Here is a 23882-nt window from a genome sequence, read left to right as displayed (position 1 = left end):
TAGAACATCTGGAAAGTCCCTGCAGGAGGAGCCAGCATTGTGTGCTGAGGAAATGGTAAGGAGTTTGGAGGGATCTTCTGGTATGTAGGGAGAGCGTCAGAAGAGAAGTGGGGTAAAAGGTAAGTCACGTAGAGCTTTGTAGCTCTCGATGTGGGCTTTGGACTTTATTTTACAGATAAAAGGGATTTGCTGAAGGACTAAGTAACGGAAGGGCAATATTAGTTTTGGGTTTTAGGAAGATGCTCTAGCAGCAATCTGCAGGAAGGGTTATCCTGGGGAGGGATTGGAGGCAAAGAAATCAGCAGCAAGGTTATTTCAATAACCTAGATGAGAAGTGACAAGGTCTTAATGATTGAACAAGAGGGAACAGAATGGGTTAAAGGAAGACTTGAGAGACTGACCCAGCAAGACTTGAGAATTGATTGATGGGAGATGATGTGGGAAAGGAAGAAGTTAAGAATGACGTAGAAATCAATAGTCTAGGTAGATGAGGAAATGAGGGTTCCATTAACCAGAATAGCTAATAAAAGAACAGGTTTGGGAGAAGGGATGATGACATAGTACATGTAAGATGTGTGCATGACATTCAGGTGTACGAGCCCTGCTGGCTGGTAGAAACATCTGTCTAGAGTTGACGGGAGAGATGGAGGTTAGAGGTTGACCAGAGGATAGGTAGGTGCTGAGGCCACAAAATCAAATAGCACAGATCACTAAAAGGCAAAGATTTGAGGGCATTAAGAGTTTGATAATCCCCATAGGCCCTGGCTAGTACTTTGCACAAAGCAGGCAGAATCTAGTAAAAATCTACAGATATGTTATAAATGTACCAATTTAGAAGTTGCTAGTAACAGCTATCCCTGATGCCCTGAGACCTTCAACTTGGAGGCTTTGCAATTTTAGAGACTTATTTTAGGTCCAAACTGGCAATAAGAAGAATGCAACTAGATTACTAATATTCAAAGAGATTCTAGCTTTCCACTAAATTCCATTAAAAAAATTACTGCTATCACCTTGTGTATTTCTTTGCATTTGGTCTTCCAGAGAAGATGCTATAAAATGAGGAAGCTGGGGTAATACAGCTTATCAGAATGGGGGAGTTTAGTCGCAGTTGCTGGAACATCCAAATTGGTGTCAATGTGTTTGACCTTTAGAAAAGTCATTCTGAGGGCAGCTTTATGGTGTTTTAGGAACTAAGCAATGTCTTCCTCAAATGTCACACAATGTTACAGTTCTTTTGCATTTGCTGATGCTTTCAACAAACATTGTTTTAGTTTGTTCTAGACATTGTGCTAGGGATGAAGACATCTTCCCAACCCTCAAAGAGCTCACAGTCCAACACAATTAAAACATGTTATGAAATACTGTGATAGAGGTAAGCACTATGTGCAGTTGAAGACAGAGAAAGACTACCCGACACAGAGGGGAGGAAATGAGCATGGTAAACATGGTTAGAGAAATCTTTCCAGAAGAGGCAATGCCTGAGCCAGGTGATACAAGGAGGGGATGAGGCTCCAGATCAGGAAGAGAACACTGTAAAGGCAAGGAAAAATAGACTTCATAAAGGCTGAACATGGAGGGGAATGGCAAGAGATGAGCTGGGAGAGGTAGACAGGGACCTCAACAGGCCCCGATAAGCCCTTTTGTGGAGTCTGAACTTTTAGCCTGAAAACAATGGACAGACACTGAAGGATTCTTATAGAGGACTTCAGAAGTTTTTTGCTTTTGGTTTTTATCTTGTTTCCTACTCTCCCTCCGTTTCTCTCTCTCTGTTTTGACTGCTTGTCTCTTTCCTCCCCCTTCTCCCCCCTCCCTCCCTTCCTTCCTTCATCCTTCCTGTAAGCATGATTTTGGAAATTGCAGGTGATCTGGCCTATACCTAAAGAGCAACAGATTTATTTATGTTTTGTCCATGCTTGGGCTGAAGAATAAGAAGGAGTTGTAGATCTCTAAGACCTGAATTTTGATGGCAGTAAGAAGCAAAGTGAGAGGATTCCAGAAGTAATTAATAACACCCAGAGACTCTCCTTTTATTCAAACCTGGAGATGCTGATGTTCAGTTTTAAGGACTGGGCTGTTATCTCCAAGGTGTGGACAGGAATCTTAACTGAAGAGAGATCTACACTCTTGCTACTTAAAGTGGATCCCTGGACCAGCAGAATCAGCAGCACCTGGAGCTGTTTAGACAAACGGAATTTTAAATTTCATCCCAAGCCTACTAAATCAGAATCTGCATTTTTAACAAGATGCCTAGATGATTCCCATACACATTCAAGTTTGAAAACCTCTAATTTACAAGATAGGAAAACTTCTTAGCTGGTAAATCTTATGTGACCATGTTACAATCTGTGTTGTTTTATTTTTTTATTTATTTATTTTTAAATGTTTTATTTATTTCTAGGAGAGAGCGAGAGAGACAGCGTGAACAGGGGAGGGTCAGAGAGAGAGGGAGTCACAGACTGAAACAGGCTCGAGGCGCTGAGCTGGCAGTCAGCACAGCGCCCGACGTGGGGCTCGAACCCACGAACCGCGAGATCATGACCTAAGCGAAAGTCGGACTCTTAACTGACTAAGCCACCCAGGCGCCCCAATCTGTGTTGTTTTAAATGGATGATTGATATCTAATCAATTTGTCAACCTCTATGATTATAAATTTATGTCCAAAAGTAAACTCAATCAGGGGCTAAACTATTTGTACTCCATTGAAAATTTCCAAGAAATCTCCTTGAAACCAATGATGTTGAGATTCCTTTAAATAAAGGGCTTGCTCTCTGATGGATGAAACATTCAGTTTTCTCCCTATGGTGACAAAACATACATAACAAAAATTTACCATTTTAGCCATTTTTAAGTTTATAGTTCAGTAGTCCTAAGTCCATTCACATTGGTGTGTAACCATCACCACCATCCACCTCTAGAACTTTCTCATCTTATTTTATTAAAAAAAAATTTTTTTTACATTTATTTATTTTTGAGAGACAGAGAGAGACAGAGCGCAAGTGGGAGAGCGACAGAGAGAGAATGAGGCACAGAATCTGAAGCAGGCTCCAGGCTCCGAGCAGTCAGCACAGAGCCCGACACAGGGCTCGAACCCACAAACTGTGAGATCGTGACCCGGGCCAAAGTCGGAAGCCCAACTGACTGAGCCACCCACGTGCCCTGAGAACTTTCTCATCTTAAACTGAAACTCTGTGCCCACTAAATAATAACTCCCATTGCCCATCACCCCAGACCCTGGAAAACACCATTCTACTTTCTGTTTCTATGAACACGACTACCCTAGGTGCTTCATATAAATGGAATCATACAATATTTGTCCTTTTGTGACTGGTTTATTTCACTTAGAATAATGTCTTCAAGGTTTATCCATGTTGTGGCTCATATAAAAGTTTCCTTCCTTCCTTAAAAAAAGCTGAATGACATTCCATTTCATGTATCTATCACATTTTCTTTTTTACCCTTCATCCAACCATGGACACTTGGGTTACTTCTGTTTTAACTATTGTGCACAATGATCTGTGAACATGAGTGTAGAAAGATTCATTTCTATAATCAGCATTCATACCAGGCATGCAGCTCCCTTCTCCCAGCATCTCCACATTATTTCCTAGAGGTGTGCCACAATAAACATAAAATTCACAGTTAATGGATGCTCTCAATGAATTTTTTTTTTAAACATATCAAGTCTCTGGTTGACTCCTCATTAAGGAAAGGAAATTTGCTGTTGTTGGGAATGAAATGTCTGTTCTGTTTAGCGTCTCTGTCTGGGAGCAGTGGCCTCCTGAATATAAACTTAGAGCCAGAGCTAAGACATTAATTTGTGAAGCTCAAGTATTGATTCTGTGACACCAGTCTCTTCCCCTGATGCTATTCCTATCAACTCAAATTATCTCTGTGAATACAGGAACCATTTTTTTTTTTTCTGGGTGCACTGGGCAGCTGGTGACAAGCTATTTGCTGATAGGCAGTGACAGAGATGAGCAGTCAGCTGCTCCTGGGCAACCGGGGTCCTTTCTGCCAGAGTGTTGCTGGTAAAGGAATTTGTAGCCCTGAAGCCAAAGGGCAGACATCCACTTGGACAGATTCAGGGCTCCATCCTGATGTCAGCGACCCACAACAGTGCTCAGAGAGGGCGAAGTGTCCCTGAGCTTATGGTGGAATTATTCTAAAGATTTACATAAAGGGTGTTATTTTCTCAAATTGATCATATTTCATTTCTGGAGTCTCCAGTCTACCTGTGCTGCTTCAGGAAGTTGGCCCGACAGGCTCTCCTAATGTGCTTTCCCTCAGGCATCCAGTGGGGGCGCTCTTAGACTCTCCATTTCAAGCCCACTCTTTCACCCCTGAGTAACTCTTTCGGTTATCAGATATATGTATGAAGAGGAGACGGTTGCTATCACACCAGCTCCTTTGAAAAACAAACACCGAAATTCTGGATTTCATTCCCCGTGCAATCACTTTTGCTTTGCAAACTAAACCTAGACATAAAGACAGGAACAACACAAGTTTCCAGTTTTGATGTTAATTCCTGGCCCTCCAGGATGATTAACTTTGTCTAGAAACTAAAAACACATTTGGGCTAATCTTTTATGAGATCTGATTAAGAGCTTTACAGGAAAGATTTGCACCACATTAGAAAGGCTCAAGCAATTTAGGAGAGTGCACATGTAAGGAATTTCCTTTTACCTGATTATAAAAGAAGAGCTAGAAATCACAGCCAACTGCACAAGAAAGGAAAGGGTACGGATCTGCCTGTTTGAATTAAAAAAAAAAGTTTGTGTGTTGGTGAATGCTTTTGAAGAATTCCCATGAGAACCACTGACTAAACCAAAAGACCTAACAGGTGCTGAGGTCATATGCATGTGTAGCCACAGCATCAGTACATTTTAAGGACTCCATGAAAGTCTGGGGACATGCATAAGAAAATAAAATATCTGTAGGCCACTGCCTAGAATTTCGTTTGTCTCCTCACGGGTTTTATCCTGATCTCTCCACTTGAAATGCTTTCCCTTGTCCTTCCCTCTCCATTAATACATGCTTATCAGAATCTCACCACCTGACACCTCACAAACACCTCTTAACCATAATCATTCTTTTGCACCCTTTCAAAATGTGTGTGTTCTATATGTTCTAGGGCACCATACATGGTCTTAATGACACATTTCTTACTGGTCATTTTTGAGACATTTTTCACATGTGTGGTTTGTGCTCCTAAGCTGGTCTAGAAGTTCTTTGAGGTAGGGGCTGTTTGAACGTGTATTTCTCTAGGGCGTTCTAAAGCAGTGCTTTTCAGACTGTAATGTGCTTGGGCATTGATAGGGGATCTTGCAAAAATGGAAATGCTGATTCAGCAGGAATGGTTTGGGTCTGAGATTCTGTATTTCTTTTATTTTTAATGTTTATTTATTTTTGAGAGATACAGGAGTGGGGGAGGGGCAGAGAGGGAAACCAGAATGTGAAGCAGCCTCCAGCCCCTGAGCTGTTGGTATAGAGCCCAATGTGGAGCTGGAACCCATGAACCGTAAAATCATGACCTGAGCCAAAGTTGAATGCTCAACCAACTGGGCCACCCAAGCACCACATGAGAATCTGTATTTCTAACCAGCTCCCAGGTATTGCTGCTGGTCAGAAGACCACAACTTGAGTAGCAAGACTCTATAACACCCAGAATGTGCCTCAACACAAGCAGGTAAGACTATAGTGGTGGTGGTAGTTCTCAACAAAATTCCTCTTCTGTGGCCTGATCCCTTCAAGCAAATGCTATCTTAAAGTAAGACCTCTTCCCCTTTGATCATGAGACAGTCCTCTTAGCTAATTGAAGCCTAAGGACACAATTTTGTTATAATACAATTGTTTGAATCTGTGTTTCAATTCTAGGAGTATGAGTGGTTTCACTAATGTAATTTGAGAGGATTGGTGAATTATTTGGATGCGCACGGCCTAGCCCTGATATGCTAAGCCACCCTTGTTAGGAGCCACATTGATACTAGCTGGTCCCAGAAAGGTGAGCACACACTAGCCTGCTCAGAGTGTTGAGAGCCATAACTCCCCTTCCGGATAAGGGGCCCTCACTTTTCTCCTAGATGGGTTAGGTCAGTGGAGACACAGTCAAACCTTACTTTTGTTTACCTGGGTCCAGTAAAGTCTCTGTTTCTTAAAAAAGTCCTGCTCTCTCAGAGGCAAAGAACCCCATGTTAGTTTCACCTTTGAAACTAGGAAAATTAGTCTTTAACTATATGAAAGCAGACTTTTAACCAGGAGGGACAGACCAGAAGGGTCTAGCGAACCTGCAAAAACGTCTGACTGGTCTCATGGCCTAGGGGCAAGAGGAGAACAGTCAAGCCTCGGTCTATAAAATCAAAGTGTCAGACTTGAAGGTTCTTATCATCTCCAATGTGTTGGAGATCATCTGTGATTCTAACCAACACATCAGGGAAAGCCACAGAGGAGACAAGAAGTCCCCAGTTGGCTACCTGACCGCACAATGTGACTGCGAGCCCACTGGGAGCCCTTTAGCGGGCTCTTATCCTCTTGCTGGCTTCAGCCCAAGTGTCTGCCCTGATCTGGTACTAAGTTATCCTTTCCTAGACAATTTGGTGCCTCACATCCACCAGCCTGATATAGAAAGACTTGAAAAGATATGCCCTGTGCTGCCACCTAATGGTTCCAGTTCCATCAAGGCGATTCTTCAGCAGCATTTGGATATATAGAATCTCTAGGCCCTTTGTAAAAAAATATAACATACCAGTGATGCAAACCTAATAGGAGAGAATAAAAATAGGAGACTTCCAGGTGCCACCTCATCAAGGGAACAGGGACTATGACTATAAGGTGTTTTTTTTTTTAACTTGTAATTTCCTCCTTGTTATTTCCTGTCTGTTTCCCTGTAATGATTAACAGTACAACTCTAAAAACAAAAAGGGCCAAGGTGTTTGTGTTCAAGGGCAGCAAGGAAGCAGGGGACTGGGGAGACAGCACTCCAGGGGTTGAGGTAAACAACTCCAGGGGATGGAGTGGGTGGAAGGAGCTGAATAGCTGGAAGGGAAGCAGGTTGAGTCCTCAGGCTTGTTTGAAAAAGGAAAGAGGGCGTGGAATGAAGTTGTGTTCTAGTTGGAATGAAGGTAATGGACTTAATAGCATTGTCATTCTTTCCTGTTTTGTCTTCAGATGTACCAGTCTATTTTCAATCCACGAGAATGAAGCAAATGTATACCTGTGAACTTGTGTGATAGTTCAAGGGCTTTGTAGCAAATGATACTCCTAGAGTAATGATCTTAAGTACAAATGTCTACAGAAGGTTCAGGCAGATAAGGTACCTAGCTGGGACAAGCCATGGGTAAGACTGTAGTGAGTGGTTGGGACTGTGGTGAACTGGAGAGCATTTACCCCATCTGGGGAGGCAACAGCTACTCAGCCCCAGGTGGTTATGGCCCGAACCAAGTTGTGTATCCTACATTGTCTGCCCGATCTTCCAAATCTTCAAGAGAAGCTGGAGATTTAGATTATTATGTGAAGGTTCCTTATTTTTAAATGTTGGCAGCTAATGCTACTTTAAAAGCAAACAACAGTAACATTGTGTGGGCCAAATAAAACATGTCAATGAGACATATTTAGCCCAAAGATCAACTCGTTGAAAACTTGGACCTCGAGCAGTTTGCATTCTGGAATCTCAAAGCATTAAAATGTTCCTTGTGAGGCATATGGTCTGTCAACAATAGCAAACTACCATCAAACAAGCAAATATCAGATAAATTGGGGAAGTATAAAATGCTTTGTGTTTAGATTTGTTGGTTTGTTGACTTATCATATCTGACTAAAAAGCCTTTAATATATTCATTCAATAAATCAAGAAGAATTTTTTGAGTATCTAATATATGCTAATATAAGTCATGATAAATAAAACTTTTTCTGTAAAGGGACAGATAGCAAATATTTTAGGCTTTAAGGGCCAAACACAACTACTCTATCACAACTACTCAGCTCTGCCATTTGTAGTTAAAAAGCAGCCTTAGACACTACGTAAACACATGGGTATGGCTGTGTTCCAATAAAACTTTATTTACAACAGGCAGTCCACATTCGGCCCAAGGGCTATATAGCATGCCTATCTCTGACCTAGAAAATCTGAGCAAATTTGAAGTCTAATGCAACAGTTTTCTTAAGGGAATCTACATGTTTATGCTTTGCCTATTCAGACAAGAAATTAGGGTGATAGTGCTAGGATTTTTAAGTTGTATTCGTAAGTAGATTACCCCAGATTGATCTCTATTATCATTTAGTATAATACAAATTATCATATTTACCCTATAAACATATAAAACTTGCTATAAACATTGCAAATAATGCTGGTCCAACCGAGCTACTGAAGCTAGTTTGGCAAGACTGTCTGAATACGAATTTCATCTAGGGTAATTTTTCAGAAAGAGAGCCGTTTACATAACAGAACACTGAATAGTTGACTGAGCTAGTTATCTCAATGGAGTGATTCAATTCCTGTTTTGATTGGGTTTGAAACTGATATGAAGAGGCAACATAAAGCTGAACACACCTGCTTGTCCCCTGAGTGCTGAGACTGCTACTTGGAACTTTCAAAAAGATGTTATAAAGAGAACAAGTGAAGCAATAGATTGCCTTTTTCTTTATATTCATTCTCAAAAAAGTAATAGTACATAGAAGATGCTCAAAATATTTTTTTGCTTTAAAACTTCTTTGACCTCGACCGCAGCAACTTCTTACTCAACATGTCTCCAGAAACAAGGGAAACAAAAGCAAAAGTGAACTATTGGGACCTCATCAAGATAAAAGCCTTCTGCACGGCAAAGGAAACAATCAGCAAAACTAAAAGGCACCCAATGGAATGGAGCAGATATTTGCAAATGACATATCAGATAAAGGCTTAGTTTCTAAAATCTATAAAGAACTTATCAAACTCAACACCCCAAAAAACAAAGAATCCAGGGAAGAAATGGGCAAAAGACATGAATGGACACTATTCCAAAGAAGACATTCAGATGGCTAACAGACACATGAAAAAATGCTCAACATCACTCATCAAGGAAATACAAGTCAAAACCACAATGAGATACTACCTCACACCAGTCAGAATGGCGAAAATGAACAACTCAGGCAACAACAGATGTTGGCGAGGAGGCAGAGAAAGAGGATCTCTTTTGCACCGCTGGTGGGAATGCACACTGGTGCAGCCACTCTGGAAAACAGTATGTAGGCTCCTCAAAAAATTAAAAATAGAACTATGCTATGACCCAGCAATTGCACTACTAGGTATTTATCCAAGGGCTACAGGTATGCTGTTTCAAAAGGGGCACAAGCGCCCCAATGTTTATAGCAGCACCATCAACAGTAGCCAAAGTATGGTAAGAGTCCAAATGTCCACAGACAGATGAATAGGTAAATAAGATGTGGTACACACACACACACACACACACACTCACAATGGAGTGTTGTGTTACTCAGCAATCAAAAAGAATGAAATCTTGCCATTTGCAACAACGTGGATGGAATTAGAGTGTATTATGCTAAGTGAAATTAGTCAGAGGAAGACAAATATCATGACTTCACTTATATGTGAAGTTTAAGATACAAAACAGATGAACATAAGGGAAAGGAAGCAAAAATAACATAAAAACATGGAGGGGGACAAAACATAAGAGACTCTTAAATATAGAGAACAAACAGAGTTGCTGGAGGAGTTGTGGGTGGGATCATAGGCTAAATGGGTAAGGGCCGTTAAGGAAGACACTTGTTGGGATGAGCACTGGGTGTTATATGCAAGGGATGAATCACTGGATTCTACTCCTGAACTCATTATTCCACTATATGCTAACTAACTTAGATGTAAATTTAAAAAAATAATGAAACATTTTTGCTTTATGAATGGAAGGCAACAGACTCTGGCCATGTAAACATCTTTAGACGTCACTTTTATGATATACTAACTAAAGATGCCTTGTTATTTACATGCCTGTAGATAGTGTGTGTTGAGTACCAAAAGCTATTTGTAGCTTCCTTCTCCACCTTCATCTACTGTAGACTCCCTTGCAGGGAAGGGGACCATTTGTTCCAATTCTGGGCAACAAGATATAAACGCAAGTGTCTGGTTGGGGCTTCTGAGAACGTTTCTTCATTCAGTTTGGCCTCTTATCCCTTCCTTCTTCCTGACCTAGTATACAAATGCAACACCCTAGATGTTCAGTGATCATCTTTTAACATGGGACAAAAGTGACAGACCAAGGATGGTGGAATAGAAAGAAGGAGGAAGTCTTGATGATGAGCAGCTTCATTAGTCCTGGACTGACCACCTTGGCTTTTTTACCACATGAGAAGAAATATAGTCCCCAAGGGGTAAAGCCATTGTCTGTCTTGCAATCCGACCGAGTTCTATCTGTCTGGGTGCTACTTAGAGTTTCCTTCTATTCTCATACTCCATCAACATTGCTCAGGAAATGAAGTTTCCAGCACCCAAAGCAGTTGTATTAATTTTCCAACTCTTCATATGCCACTTTGAAAGGTTGGGTTGGGTTAAAGAAAATGTTCTATAACATAGCTTCTATGAATATCAAAGGTATTGTCAACAAATTCTTTCTGAACTTGTTTTAGGTAGCAAACACTTTGTGCCAACAAACTATTCAGAAAGCATTTAATAATATATGAATATGGTCTACTTTTTAGCATTTAGTGGCCCCCAAATCATTATATTTTGTGACATATGCATTAGCTAATATTATAAAGCTTGGGTTTTATGAGCACCCAGTTGCCAAATTTGGGGGCAATTTGGGCATCAAAAAATTAATGATGGTAAGGGTGCCTAGATGGCTCAGTCAGTTAACCATTTAACTCTGTTTTTTAATGTTTATTTATTTATTTTGAGAGAGAGAGAGAGAGTGAGAGAGCGAGCAAGGAAGGGGCAGAGAGAGGGAGAGAGAATCCCAAGCAAGCTCCGTGCTGTCACTGTGGAGTCTGATGCGGGGCTTGAACCTACAAACTGTGAGATCATGACCTGCACTAAACCCAAGAGTCAGATGCTTAACCGACTGAATCACCTGGGTGCCCCAAGTGTCTGTCTCTTGATCTCAGCTCAGGTCATGTTCTCACTGTTCGTGAGTTCGAGTCCTGTGTTGGGCTCTATGCTGACAGCACAGAGCTTGCTTGGGATTCTCTTCCTCTCCTTCTCTGTCTGCCCCTCCCTACTCTTACTCTCCCTCAAAATAAATAAATTTAAAAAGGTAAAAAAAAAATTCATGCTGGCAATGGATTATAACACATTAAATGAAATGTAGAAAAATTTGTGTTCACAGTGATTTAACAGTATGCCAGCTAGTAAATGTAGATGAATATTAGAGTTTGCAACTGCCAGTGTAAGAATTGTGTCAGGGTACCATCATTAACAGATGCTAAAGCTATTGAGTGAAAGGATGTTGGTGAACAAGATAATCACATGGCTTCAAAGAAGCATCTCAGAGATTAGTTAATAATTCCAAAAGGAAAATGTAGTTTTACCATTGCACGATCTGGTAGACATCATCTTAACCAAGTGGTCGAACTTTGGCATCACTAGTGGTTAGACAATGTGCAGCTTCTGATCTTAGGCAGTAAGAGGTACACAACACCCCCTCTGCAGAATTCTTGTCTGAATCTAAACATAAGGAAATAGGAAAATCCAGCATTTGGGAAAGATTTGTGAGACAACTAGCTCATATTCTTTAAAAAAGTTCAATGTCATGGAAACCACCTAAAGGCAGAGATTTTTCTAGATTAACAGGAGTAAGCAGATAACAATCAAATGCACTGTGTAAATCTGCATTAGAGGAGGAAAAAAACATGCTTATAAAAGACGTTTTTAAGACCACTGGAGAAATTTGAGTATAGACATATATTATATTACATTGTATTATTGAGTTAATGTTAATTTTCTGAAGTGATAGTAGTGGTATTGTGGTTATTTAGTAGAATGTCCTTTTTCGAGAAGATCCATATTTTAGGCATTTAGGGTTTATACAACTTCATCCTACTTTCTTTTTTTTAAAGATTTCATTTTTAAGTAATCTCTACACCCAACATGAGGCTCAATCTTACAATCCCAAGATCAAGAATTGTGTGCTCTACTGAGTAAGTATAGTGTGCGTGCGTGCGTACGTGTGAATGCATGTGCACATGTAGAGGCAATTGTGGCAAAATGTTAATAAGTAGTAAATCTATATAAATGATTTAGAATGTTTATTCAGCTCTTCTTTCAACTTCTTTGGAGGTTTAAAACTTCAAAAAGAGAGAGAGAAAGAGACACAGAGAGAGAAAGTCTTGGATTTCATATTATACCTTGGAATTTTAAGAGTATTATCATGACCAATTGTCATAGTCACCTTCTAGTAGATATTAAAATTGGCTAGCTAGACATCCTAATGCAAGGTCTAGGTGTCAGATAAGGATTATTCAGTAAAAAAATGTTTAGCAGTGCTACAAGCCAAACACTATTTTAGGCAACTGGGATAGTTAAATGAACAAAATAGCAATCTCCTGTTCCCATGGAGCTTATATTCAGGGAAGGTAGTGGTGCAGACAGACAGAAACACAGAAACAATAATAATAAGTAAGTAATAATAATAGGTAAGTAATGAGTAAGTATTAAGTAAGTAAATTGTGTAGTGCTATGAAAAAAATAGTGGAGGAGAGGTGGGGGGGGAAGTTGGGGAATATTAAAGTGGAGACTTCGATAAATAAGTGAAAGAAGCACAAAGATTAACTGAAGGGACATTGAGATAATGTCCGAATTTTCTACAGTGTTGTAGGATACGCTGGTTTGGTTTCACCTGAAGAGTACTGCAGCTCTTTGGTCACACAAAGCTATGTCAATTGTACTGCAGGCAGACTAGGCTGAATCCCACCATGGGTGATCACCTGTCCTGGTTTGACTGGGACTAAGGGATTTCCCGAGAATGGGACATTCACTGCTAAAACTGAGACAGTCCTGGGTAAACTGGCATGGTTGGTCACCCTGATATTGGTACTTTCCATTTGTGTGACCCTGAGCAAATCATTTAGCTTCCCAGAGTCTTGTATCTATAAATAGGAGATTATACATGTGCTGCAAAATGAATGAGCCTTGAAAATATTATGCTAAGTAAAAGAAGGCAGACACAGACACCATATATTACATGATGATTCTGTTTATATAAAATTTCCAGAATAGGCAAATCCGTACAGACAGAAGGCAGATTAGTGGCTGCCATGGCCTGCAGGGAGGGGGAAATAGGGAATGACCACTAAGGGGTATGAGATTTCTTTTTGGGGTGATGAGAATGTTCTAGCTTTAGATAGTTGTAATTGTATAGCTCTATAAATATACAAAAAATGACTGAACTGTACATTTTAAGAGGGTAAACTGCATGGCATATGAATTACATATAATAAAGCTGTTATTTAATAAAACACCGTGACACAGAATTACCATATAAACAGCAATTCCACTCTTAGGAATAGGCAGATCTATAGAGACAGAAATAAAATTTGTGTTTACCTAGGGTTGGGGGGAGTGGAGGAAACTGGGAAGTGCTAATGGGATAGAGCTTCTTTTTGGAGGCATGAAAATGTTCTAAAATTGATTGTGGTGACGGTTACACATTTCTATCAATATACTAAAAACAATTGAACTGTATACTTTAAATGGGTGGATCAAATTGTATGATATGTGAGTGATACCTCAATAAATCCATTACACAGGCAATACAGTAAAAATAGTTTAGTTTTTTTTTTTAAAAAAGGAGATTATAATACCTGTGTGAGGTCTAAATGAGTCTTTACTCTCATAACACTCATACCCTGTCCCCAAAGTGTGATACTCACAGTTTGTATCACACCAAATCATCATTGTGTATGCCTTTTGCTTGACTACTGAGCTGAGAATCTTTGATAACAGAAACTTTCTCATTCACCGAGGGTCAGTTTCCTGGACATTTAGCCTATGCAGCCACACAAGACCCCATACTCAGAATAGCCCTGCATTTGGTTCAATGCTCTGCTGTCACCATCTTGAAATTCTTAATTTCCGAACAAGGTGCAGGCACCCCTCATTTCCGTCTGGCACTGGACCCTACAAATTTTGTAGCTGTACTGAAGCCACCCTGTACCCCCAACACTTAGCATAGTACTGATACTCAGTGGGTGTTCGATAAAGGTGAATTCTTTTTCCGGTCCCAGTACCCTGGGACTTCACTCAGAACAGCACATTGGCCTTCAATACAGATTTATCCAGAGGCTCCTATGTGCCAGGAACTGTGTCAGCACCTGGGGACCCAGCGGGGAGCCAAAGCAGGCAGCACACGGGTAGATGTGCCCACCTCATCACTTATCTCAAAGGGCAGTGACAGCATTTCACTTGCTTGAACTTTTAGTTCTAGAAAAACACATCGCCTTGGGATCTGATTTTGCGAGGCCTGCTTTGTTACAGGTAACAGAAGATTCGGATGAATCAGGATGGGACTTCAGTTCTTTTCTACGGTGTGAATAAAAAGTCAACTCTGCCTTTTTTGATATGCTTGTGGTCTATCACATTATTGTCTAATATTAAGGAGATCTGTCAGCACCATTTAATTCAATTCAGTTTCTATGTACAAAACACATGGCTAGGCACTGCTGTTGATAGGAAGATGGTAGCTGGATCGTTCTCAGCTTGTCACATGAGGTCTTTGGACAATGATTACAGTGAGCTACATCATGGGGAGTCAGTGCAGAACAGCAGTCAAAACTCTGAAATTCCTGACAGACCTGGCTTCTGCTTGCTAGATGGTCTTTATTATGGTGAATTCCAGGGGCAGTTCCCTAATCTCTCTAAGCTTCAGTTTTTTTTAATCAGTTAATGCAACCCTGGTATCAAAGGGCTATTGTAAAGATTAAATGAGATAGTGCACGTATGAACTTTGGCGCAGTGTCTGGCACTTAGTAAGAAAGCCACAATAAAAACAAAGCCTCAAACATCCTGTAAAACTGTTGTTTTGCGTTGTAATGGCTAAATAGTACTGTTCCTGGCAAACAGCCACACATCATAAAATAGCTCTGCCGGCAGCTGCTGTTCCTCCAGCAAGAGGAGAAGGCAAACAACTGTAACCAGGATCCACCTAACTCTTTAAACTCAGTGAGGTCCTCTTCTTCCTTCTCAGCCTCGGTGGTGACCCCACACCTGGCTTCCACGCTCCTGGGTGCAGTGTTTATTTGCGGGAAGGATTAACAAGGGGGCCATAATGTCTGGGCCACTAAGAGGACAGAGTTTGACTTGTTCTGGCATCTTGAGCTTCTTTGGAACCCAGAGCCCATCCCCCAGCACAGTTTGCTCACGAGGCTTCTAAAAACTTGGGTTCTCTCTCACCATCTCCCCCATCATTGACCAGTCATCAGCAGTGGATGCCACTGGGGAGAAGGGCATGACCCCAGGAAGGCAGCCTTTTTCAGTTGAGGAAGGGCAATTCTTGGAAAGATGTTCATCTGAGAGCTGTCAACCAGCTCTCCTAGCAGGTGGGAAAATGGGGCTTCTGTCCTGAAGCAGGGAAATGTACGTAGGCAGCATGCCACAGAATTCAATGGTAGGAATTTCTGTTCTAAATCCCAGCCATTTCTAGGACTTCTGGAATGGGGGTGGATGGGGGTAGGATTGAGAATCATGAGATATGCCATCAAATCTCATAGTTGATTATCTGGGAAAATTCACTGAAAACTGCATATATTACAGTTATGAGTATTTAACCAAACGTAGAGTTGATTCAAGCAAAAAATTTCTAAACAGATCTACAAAAAGTACAAAGAAGTCTTTACCATAAGATATTCACCATTTACAAGTTTGTTTATTTTCTTTTAAAATCTTTATTGTTGTTTAGACATAATGTTCACATAATCAAAAAAACAGCAATAAAAAAGACTTGGATTCTGGAAATTGACGGGACCAGGTTTCATCCCAGCTCCATGGCTTATACTCTGCATGACTTCTATTTAGTGACCTGTGTAATGAAAATAATATTACCTACCCCACTGGATTAATGAGATAATGTACCTGAGGTACCCAGCACATTCAAATTTCTTTTTTTCTTTTAAGTTCATTTACTTAATTTTTGGAGAGAGAGAGACAGAGAGAGAGGCAGGGAGAAAGGGAGAGAGAGGATCCCAAGCAGGCTCCCTGCTGTCAGCAGAGAGTACAACATAGGGCTTGAACTCACAAACCAGGAGATCATGACCTGAGCTGAAATCAAGAGTCCGATCCCTAACTGATTGAGCCACCCAGGCACCCCGTCCAGTCTCTTGGTAAACATTTCTTCTCCTTATCCTCCTCTTTCTCATTATTATTATTTATTCTGCATTTCCCTGGGCACAAGAAAAAAATACTAGGTTCTTACTCTCCAACTACTATTCCAATAATCCACATGGATAGTCTATTTTCAAACACTTAGATGTTGTTTTGCTTAGTATTTAATGAAATTCTCATCCTATGATAGGGAAAAGAGAAGAGAAGATAGGCAAAGAGGGAAAGGTTAGGACCTGAGGTCCCTGGATCGGAAAAAACACACATTTTGGAACAATGTTGGGAGGGTTTGACCACAGCAAACCCCCTGGAGCGTAAGGCTCCTCTTAAGAATGGAACAGACACTACCTACTCCCCCTCAGGTTCCTTTTAGGAATTTGACAATCAAAATACCTAACTAAAGTATGGTAAACTTATGTTTATGAGAGACAGTATGACCATATTCTAACTCCTCACACAGTGGAGTCAAGCCAATCAGGAGTGGACAACCCAGCACCTAGAGTTATCAAGCTGATAACGATAGAATCTGAGAAGTATTGGGGGAAGGAGAGGCAGACCAACACCCTATAAAACAAAGACTGTTGCCTATAGTTGGGGGCATTCGAGAGCTTTCATACTATTCTTACTTTCTAATCTTATACTCTAATAAACTTTTGCCTGCTGCTCATTTTATTCTGTGTCTACCTCTTCATTCTTCAAAGCTGTGAGACATTGAATCCTGGGTATTGAGATTAAAAAATCATGCAACAATCCTATATCCATTTTATGATGTTCCCACCTCTGGTACTAATTTGACAATAATATGACATAATTAATGTCATATTGAACATAATGAACATATTTAAAAAATATGTTCAGGGATGCCTGGGTGGTTGAGTCGGTTAAGTGTCTGGCTCTTGATTTCAGCTCAGGTAATGATCTCATGGTTCGTACAATCAAGCTTCATGTTGGGTTCTGCACTGACAGTGGGGAGGAGCCTGCTTGGGATTTACTCTTTTTCTCTTTCTCTGCCCCTCCACTGCTCACACACTCTCTCACTCTCAATATAAAAATAAATAAATAAATATGGTTACTAGGAAATCTTCTCTATAACTGAGCACAATTCTGTGGGGTGTTGTATCTCTTAACACTGAGTAAATAGTGGGGAGATTTAAGCCACTTGGCCCACTCACTAGCGGAAGTGTTTTCAAAGATCATCCCTGTTTCATTTCCCCAGTAAGTATAAACTATGTCAGCTGAGAAGATCATAGCCCTCTTTGGGAATGTCCTTGAAATCCTATATATGGCCAGGATTAACCAACTCTAAAGCCAACACTCACTGTTTGAGAGGCACACTGTAAAATATAAATGAATTAAAAACAGATCTTATCTAAAAGGAGTTGAAAATTTTACAAGGGAGATAAGATATGTATATAAAGAAATTAATACAACATAGAAAGCAGTAAATGTCCGTTATGGACTCAGTGTTTGTGTTGTCCAAAAACTCATATATTGAAATCCTGACCCCCAACTTGATGATATTAGGAGGTGGGTCTTTGAGAGATGATCCAGTCACGAGGATGGAGCTCTCATGAAAGGGATTAGTGGTTAATAAAAGGGACCCCAAAGAGCTCTCCCACTCCTTCTGCCATTTGAAGACACAGTGAGAAGGTGGCCATCTATGACCAGGAAGCAGCCTCACCAGACCGTGAATCTATTGGCATCTTGATCTTGAACTTCCCAGCCTCCAGAATCATGAGAAATAAAATTTTGTTATTTAAGTCACCCAGTACATGGTGTTTTTACCAGCCTGAATGGATGAACTAAGACAGTGTCACAAGAAAAATACAGAAACACACACACACACACACACAGCTGGAAGAGTACACATGATCACTTCCCTCTGAGATCTACTGCTTTTTACGACACTGTCAGTAGATCTTCCAGTAGGCACTAGAAATGGAGATCTTCCAGTAGGCACTAGAAACCAGCCCTCCAGAGACTGTCAGCTGTAGCTGCAGGCAGAGACCTGACCTTCATCACAAGCTGGAATTTGAATGACATCGTCAAGGAAAACAGAAAAGAGGGTCAAGGACAGATCTTTGAATATATTTAATCTGTCTGCTATGCCTTTTCCTAAATGCTTTCTGACAGATTATTTTTCTCTACACAGGAAACTCACATTTTGAACTTTAGTTCCTAAAATACATTAAATCACACCGTGGAGGGGCAGGAGGGGATGCACATAATGATTACTTGTGCAGTTTGCTTCTCATCTGAGGAAATTATCTTTTCAAAATGATCAGGTGCTCCTGATCCTGTTAAAAAGAGTGTAGGTATTTTTGAGCTAAGTTAGGAAGTGTGTAGGATAATTGTCATCACTCACAGGATCTACTTCTAGCCCAGTGTTGGAATCTCAGGAGCCCGTAGAATTTCTCTTTTCCCTGGAGAGGAAGAAAAAGATACCTTTTACTCTTTCCCTGCTCATGCCAACCTTTTACTCTTTCCCTGCTCATGCCAAGAAAGCTACCTAATATCTAAGTAGATCACAAATTGGTAGCTTCTCTCCTGGATCAATGGTCACAACCTAGCTCTACTACTGGGTAGAAATATACCTCAAAGAATAGCCAGCATTTCCCCCCAGGAAGTTTCTAGAATTTTGTTTGAGTCAATTATTTCAAGAATAAAGGAGCAGCAGTTCTAATCTCTCTTATTCAGAAACTAGTTGTCAACATCATGGAACTTTGTAGAAGCAGTTAAATGTCTGTAAGTGACCCTCATGGTCACCATGGCAAACACGTATTGACTGCTTAGTTTTTATCAGACACTGGGTTAAGGCCGTTTATCCATTATTCATTTAATCACCGTAAAAATCTCATAACTTTTGTTTATGGGTCTTATGGATGCAGAAATTGAGGCTTAGTGAACAAAATTCATGTTCCTAACCACTGCCAGATTATTCCTGCTTTACTCTGGGGTAGGACCCATCTGCAGACCTCCATGTGGCCATAATCAGCCTGTGGACCTGGGCCATCCATTCAAGCGGCCAGTGGTAAACACCCTTAGATCTACCAAGGTACACTGTAACTCTGCTTACCTAAGCACTCTTCTACTTGGCTCTGAACTCTGTCTGTCTGGGTCTAAATGTCCTCACTTTCATGAACTTCAAACATTGCTGGCCTCCCTGTACCTACAGAGGTTGGGGCATAGCTAAAGAAACAGGGACCTGGATTAACTGCACCCCTGAAGTGAGGCCAGTTCTAAGAAAACCCTCAAGTTTTCCAGGCAGACAGAAAAATACTGAAAGATTAGAGATACAGAGATGTATACCCAAGGATCAGACGGAGCTAGTTGGTAGAAGGGAAGCATGTAGATGGGCAAGACTAGGGTTGTAGGGCGAAAGGCACAACCCAGGATATCAAAGGCTTGTGGATAGGAAGGAATTTCCCAGTGGTGAGAAATTCCAGAAGGGTCAATATTTAAGAACCAAGACAGGTGTCATGGGACAAACTTTCCCCACCTCTACCCCCTGTTATGGGTTGAACTGTGTCTGTTCAAAATTCATATGTTGAAGTCCTAAGCTTTAACACCTTAAAATACGATTTTATTTGGAAATAGGGTCCTTGCAGATGCATTAGTTAAGATGAGGCCATTACGGGGGAGGGGCTAATTCAATATGACTGCATTCCTTACAAAAAGGGATAATTTGACACACACACACACACACACACACACACAGAGTATGTCATGTTAAAGTCAAGGCAGAGGTCAGGGTGATGCTTCTAGAAGCCAGTGAATGCCAAAGAAAGGCCAGAAAAACCCCCGAAACTAGCAGAGAGGCACGACCCAGAATCTTCCTCACAGTCCTCAGAAAGCTGACACCTGGGTCTCAGACTTCAAGCTTCCATAATTGTGACACAATAAATTTCTGCTGTCAAACCAGAAATTTGTGGTACTTTGTAACAGCAGCCCTGAAAATCTAATGTGCTCCCTTTCTCTAAAATTGTGGCTCTGGGGGCACCTAGGTGCCTCGGTCGGTTAAGCATCCAACTCTTGATTTCAGCTCAGGTCATGATCTTGCAGTTCGTGGGGTGGGGCCCCACGTCAGGTTCTGTGGTGACAGCGAGGCGCCTGCTTGGGATTCTCTCTCTCCCCCTCTCTGCCTTTCCCCTGCTCATGCTCTTTCTTTCTCTCTCTCTCAAAATAAATAAAAAACTTTAAAATGTTTCAAAAAATAAAATAAAATAATAATAAAATTGTAGATCTGTTCCATCTGCTTCTGGCCAATCTAGTCCTGGTTTCCTGAACCAAGTTCTCAGAGGAGGTTGGTTGAAACCGAGAGCTTTTCAATCAAAATGGCTCCTGCAGAGCCTGCAGGTTGTGCAGAACTCACTGGAAGTCAGCTGACAGTGGCACAGGGGCCTCCAACCCTGCCTTGCACTCTGAGTGCACTGTGTCCTGTGTGCACTGTGACTTACGGAGGGAGTCCCCCGTGTGGAGCTGCGTGCTCTCTCTAGGGATCAACCCTAAGTCTGGAGCACGGTTTTTGCTTAACCTGGCTCCTAAAAGTCTTTGTTTTCAGCTTCTCTCTCCTTCAACTTCATCAGGCTGTTGCCAATTTGCCTTTAGTCACCTGATGAAGGCAGCGGGTTTCCATGGTTACCTACAAGCCTGTGGCAAGGTGTCACTCCTGGGAGGCTGTAGGATAAAGCGAATAATAGGGCCTCTGGCACAATAAAAATAACCTCAATCTCATGATCAGAATGGGGTACGGGGAGCAGCTGGGTTTCAGAAGCAAGTCAGAAGCCCAGGTATGAGAACTGGGCGAAAAGGCAGAGGCAGAGCAGCAATCCTACTTCGTACTACTGTGTGCCAGACACAGAGCCTCTGCTATGACCTTGCTACAGCAAATACTTCATGTGCACTATTTCCTTTTGGTCCTTGGTTACTAAAGCTCTCTGTTTTATCAAAGAGGGACCTGAGTTTATGTGGCATGTTATAGATCACACAGCTGGTAGGTACAGAGAGTGGATTTGAAGGTGTTGAAAAGCTCCCATTTATCCTTCCAGATCTGCTTTCTGTTCCTCTCCACCCCATAGGCTGACCTACATGGGCCGTGTCAACAGGCTCCCTTGCCCCTGGCTCCAGCTGAGTCCGTTACTGGAGAGCCCTGCAGATAAGGGGGAAGAAAAAAGAGGTTGCTTCCCACTGGCTGTGGCATAGAACAGCTGTCTTTACAGAATCCTCTTCCATTTTCTCTCTTTCTGTCTGTGACTCTAGGGCTACTATTCTTGGCTACCAACTGCTATATCCCTTTGGTTGCCTGGGACCACCCTTTTGTAGGAAATTCCTTTGTAATAAGTCCTTCTTTAATTGTCTTCTTTCTTCCTTCCTTCCCTCCATTCTCCTTCTCTCTTTCTTCCTTCATTCCTTCCTTTCCTCCATGCCCAGTGCAGAGCCCAACGTGGGACTTGAACTCACAACCCTGAGATCAAGACCTGAGCTGAGATGAAGAGTTGAACACTTAATCGATGAAGCCACCCAGGCCCTAGTCGTCTTCTTTCTAACGAGACCCTGGCGGCTGCACCAGGTCTGCTGAGTGTTTCTCCCCGTGCTCTGACAGAGTGCTAGTGTGGAGTCTCAGAGTGCTGGGCCAGTGCTCCTTAAATCCCTGCAGCCTAAGGACTGGATCGGTCTCTGAGCTCTGGGGCTGCGGGAAGACATGCCGAACCTGAGGTGGTGGTCCAGTGGCTGGAGGTGTGGGGAGAGCGCCGCAGCACAGGCTAGGGAAGTAAGCAGAGTCTGATACTCACCCATAAGGACTTGCAGTTCCCTCATGGCCTTTCCCATGCTGGCAACTCCCTACTGTTCAGCTACTACGATGAGTTTAGCTAACTGTGCATTTTGGGGAACAGTCCCCACATGCCTTCTCTCACTCCAGCCACCAGCCACAAGTTCGTGGGTTCCCAGTGATGAGGGGCAAGCTGGGGGCAAAGTGTAGGCTGACAGCACCCACCTCAGGTATGTGATATGATTGTATGTGATATTCCTTAGATATCCTGTCTACCCAAGAACAAAGGCTAGGTGTTTAAATGCTTGCCATGGTGATGTGGGTAACTAAGGCAAATGAAAAATTAAATTCCCTTACTGCCTGCAGCACATTGACAAGTCCTTGAACCCAGCGGAGTGACCTCCCTCTAGGATCTCAGCTGCCTGGATGATGACACTTTGCTAGGGGGCAAAAGAGAACCTTAGCTTAACATTATCCCAACCTCGAGGAACCTGTAAGTCTACTTTAACATAGTAAAATTCCTTTGGAAATTCCTTTTATCTCAGCTCCTCCAAGATATATGCTGGCAATCATACTCTAAGCTTATGGCCTCCCTGATATACATCAGAAGGGTCTCATGACTGAGGTTTTACTAAATGGTAATAAATGGTGTTTCCCTAGCAACAGCTAGTCCCTCGAGGTCCAGGAAACCTTGCTTCCAAAATTCCTTAGAGACTTACTCTAGCCCTGACCCCCTCTCAATCTGAGGGTATGTAATGAGTTACCCCTCACGCCCCCAGTGTTGCTCTTCCTGCCCCCGGGTCCTGTCCCCTTGCTTTAATAAAATCACCTTTTTGCACCAAAGACGTGTTCAAGAATTCTTTCTTGGCTGTCGGCTCTGGACCACCCCAGACTTCAAAACCAGGGCCATCCTCACTTCAGACTAGCTGGCTATCAGTTCAGAGGTTCCTATGACCGCCCTCAATTCTATAATTTGCTACAGCAACACGCTGAACTCAGGAGGTACTACACTTATGATTGCAATTTTATTATAGCAAAAGAATACAAATTAAAATCAGTCAAGGCAGAGACACACGGGCAGAGTCGAAGAGGGGTCCTAACATAGAACTTCTGGTCCTCTTCTCCCCATGGGATCATGGAGACCTGACCACAATGTGTGACCGTGTGCTCATGGTATTGCCAACAAGGAAAGTTTACCCAGGCTTTGTAGTGTTTACTGAGGCTTGATCACATACTGCTTGTGAGATCAATGTAGCTGATAGGCCGTTTCCAGAAGAGGATTCAGCTGGAAATCAGGTTTAGAGTTAGGCATGAGATCATAAGGTTAAAGTGACTGGATAATCTGTGAAAGACTGAAGTGCAAGCTAGTGGTTATGATTAAGAATGTACTGGAAGTAGAGAAAAGTCTTTTTAGGCATAGAAGGCTACTGGGAGTGTGTGAAAGAGATCTTTGTTAAGTCTACAGATTAAATGCAAGCTGAAAGGGGCGCCTGGGTGGCTTAGTCGGTTAAGGGTCCGACTTTCGCTTAGGTCATGATCTCGCGGTTCGTGGGTTCGAGCCCCGCGTCGGGCTCTGTGCTGACTGCCAGCTCAGAGCCTGGAGCCTGTTTCAGTCTGTGACTCTCTCTCTCTGACCCGCCCCTGCTCACGCTGTCTCTCTCTCTCTCTCTCCTAGAAATAAATAAAAACATTAAAAAAAAATTTAAAAAAAAACATTAAAAAACAAAAAAATAAATGGATGCAAGCTGAAATATTTTTGTGTGTTTTTTCTGCCCTGAGAGTAAACTTCACTCTGCAGCTCTTTTTTTCTATATT

At 41.8% G+C, this 23882-nt stretch overlaps 1 long non-coding RNA gene across 1 annotated transcript in view; it reads left to right on the top strand.

Annotated features, from left to right (window-relative positions):
- Positions 1-23882, top strand: part of LOC144216224 (uncharacterized) — an 89556-nt gene that overhangs the window by 11066 nt on the left and 54608 nt on the right. The window contains exon 2 of the long non-coding RNA XR_013330612.1: positions 12043-12123. This is a non-coding gene — a long non-coding RNA (uncharacterized LOC144216224). The remainder of the gene's footprint in view (positions 1-12042; positions 12124-23882) is intronic.

Source organism: Crocuta crocuta, unplaced genomic scaffold, assembly GCF_008692635.1.
Source record: "Crocuta crocuta isolate KB4526 unplaced genomic scaffold, BGI_CrCroc_1.0 scaffold333, whole genome shotgun sequence".
NCBI lineage: Eukaryota > Metazoa > Chordata > Mammalia > Carnivora > Hyaenidae > Crocuta > Crocuta crocuta.
The sequence above is the reverse complement of the archived record's forward strand: the minus strand, read 5'-3'. Positions and strand labels throughout refer to the sequence as shown.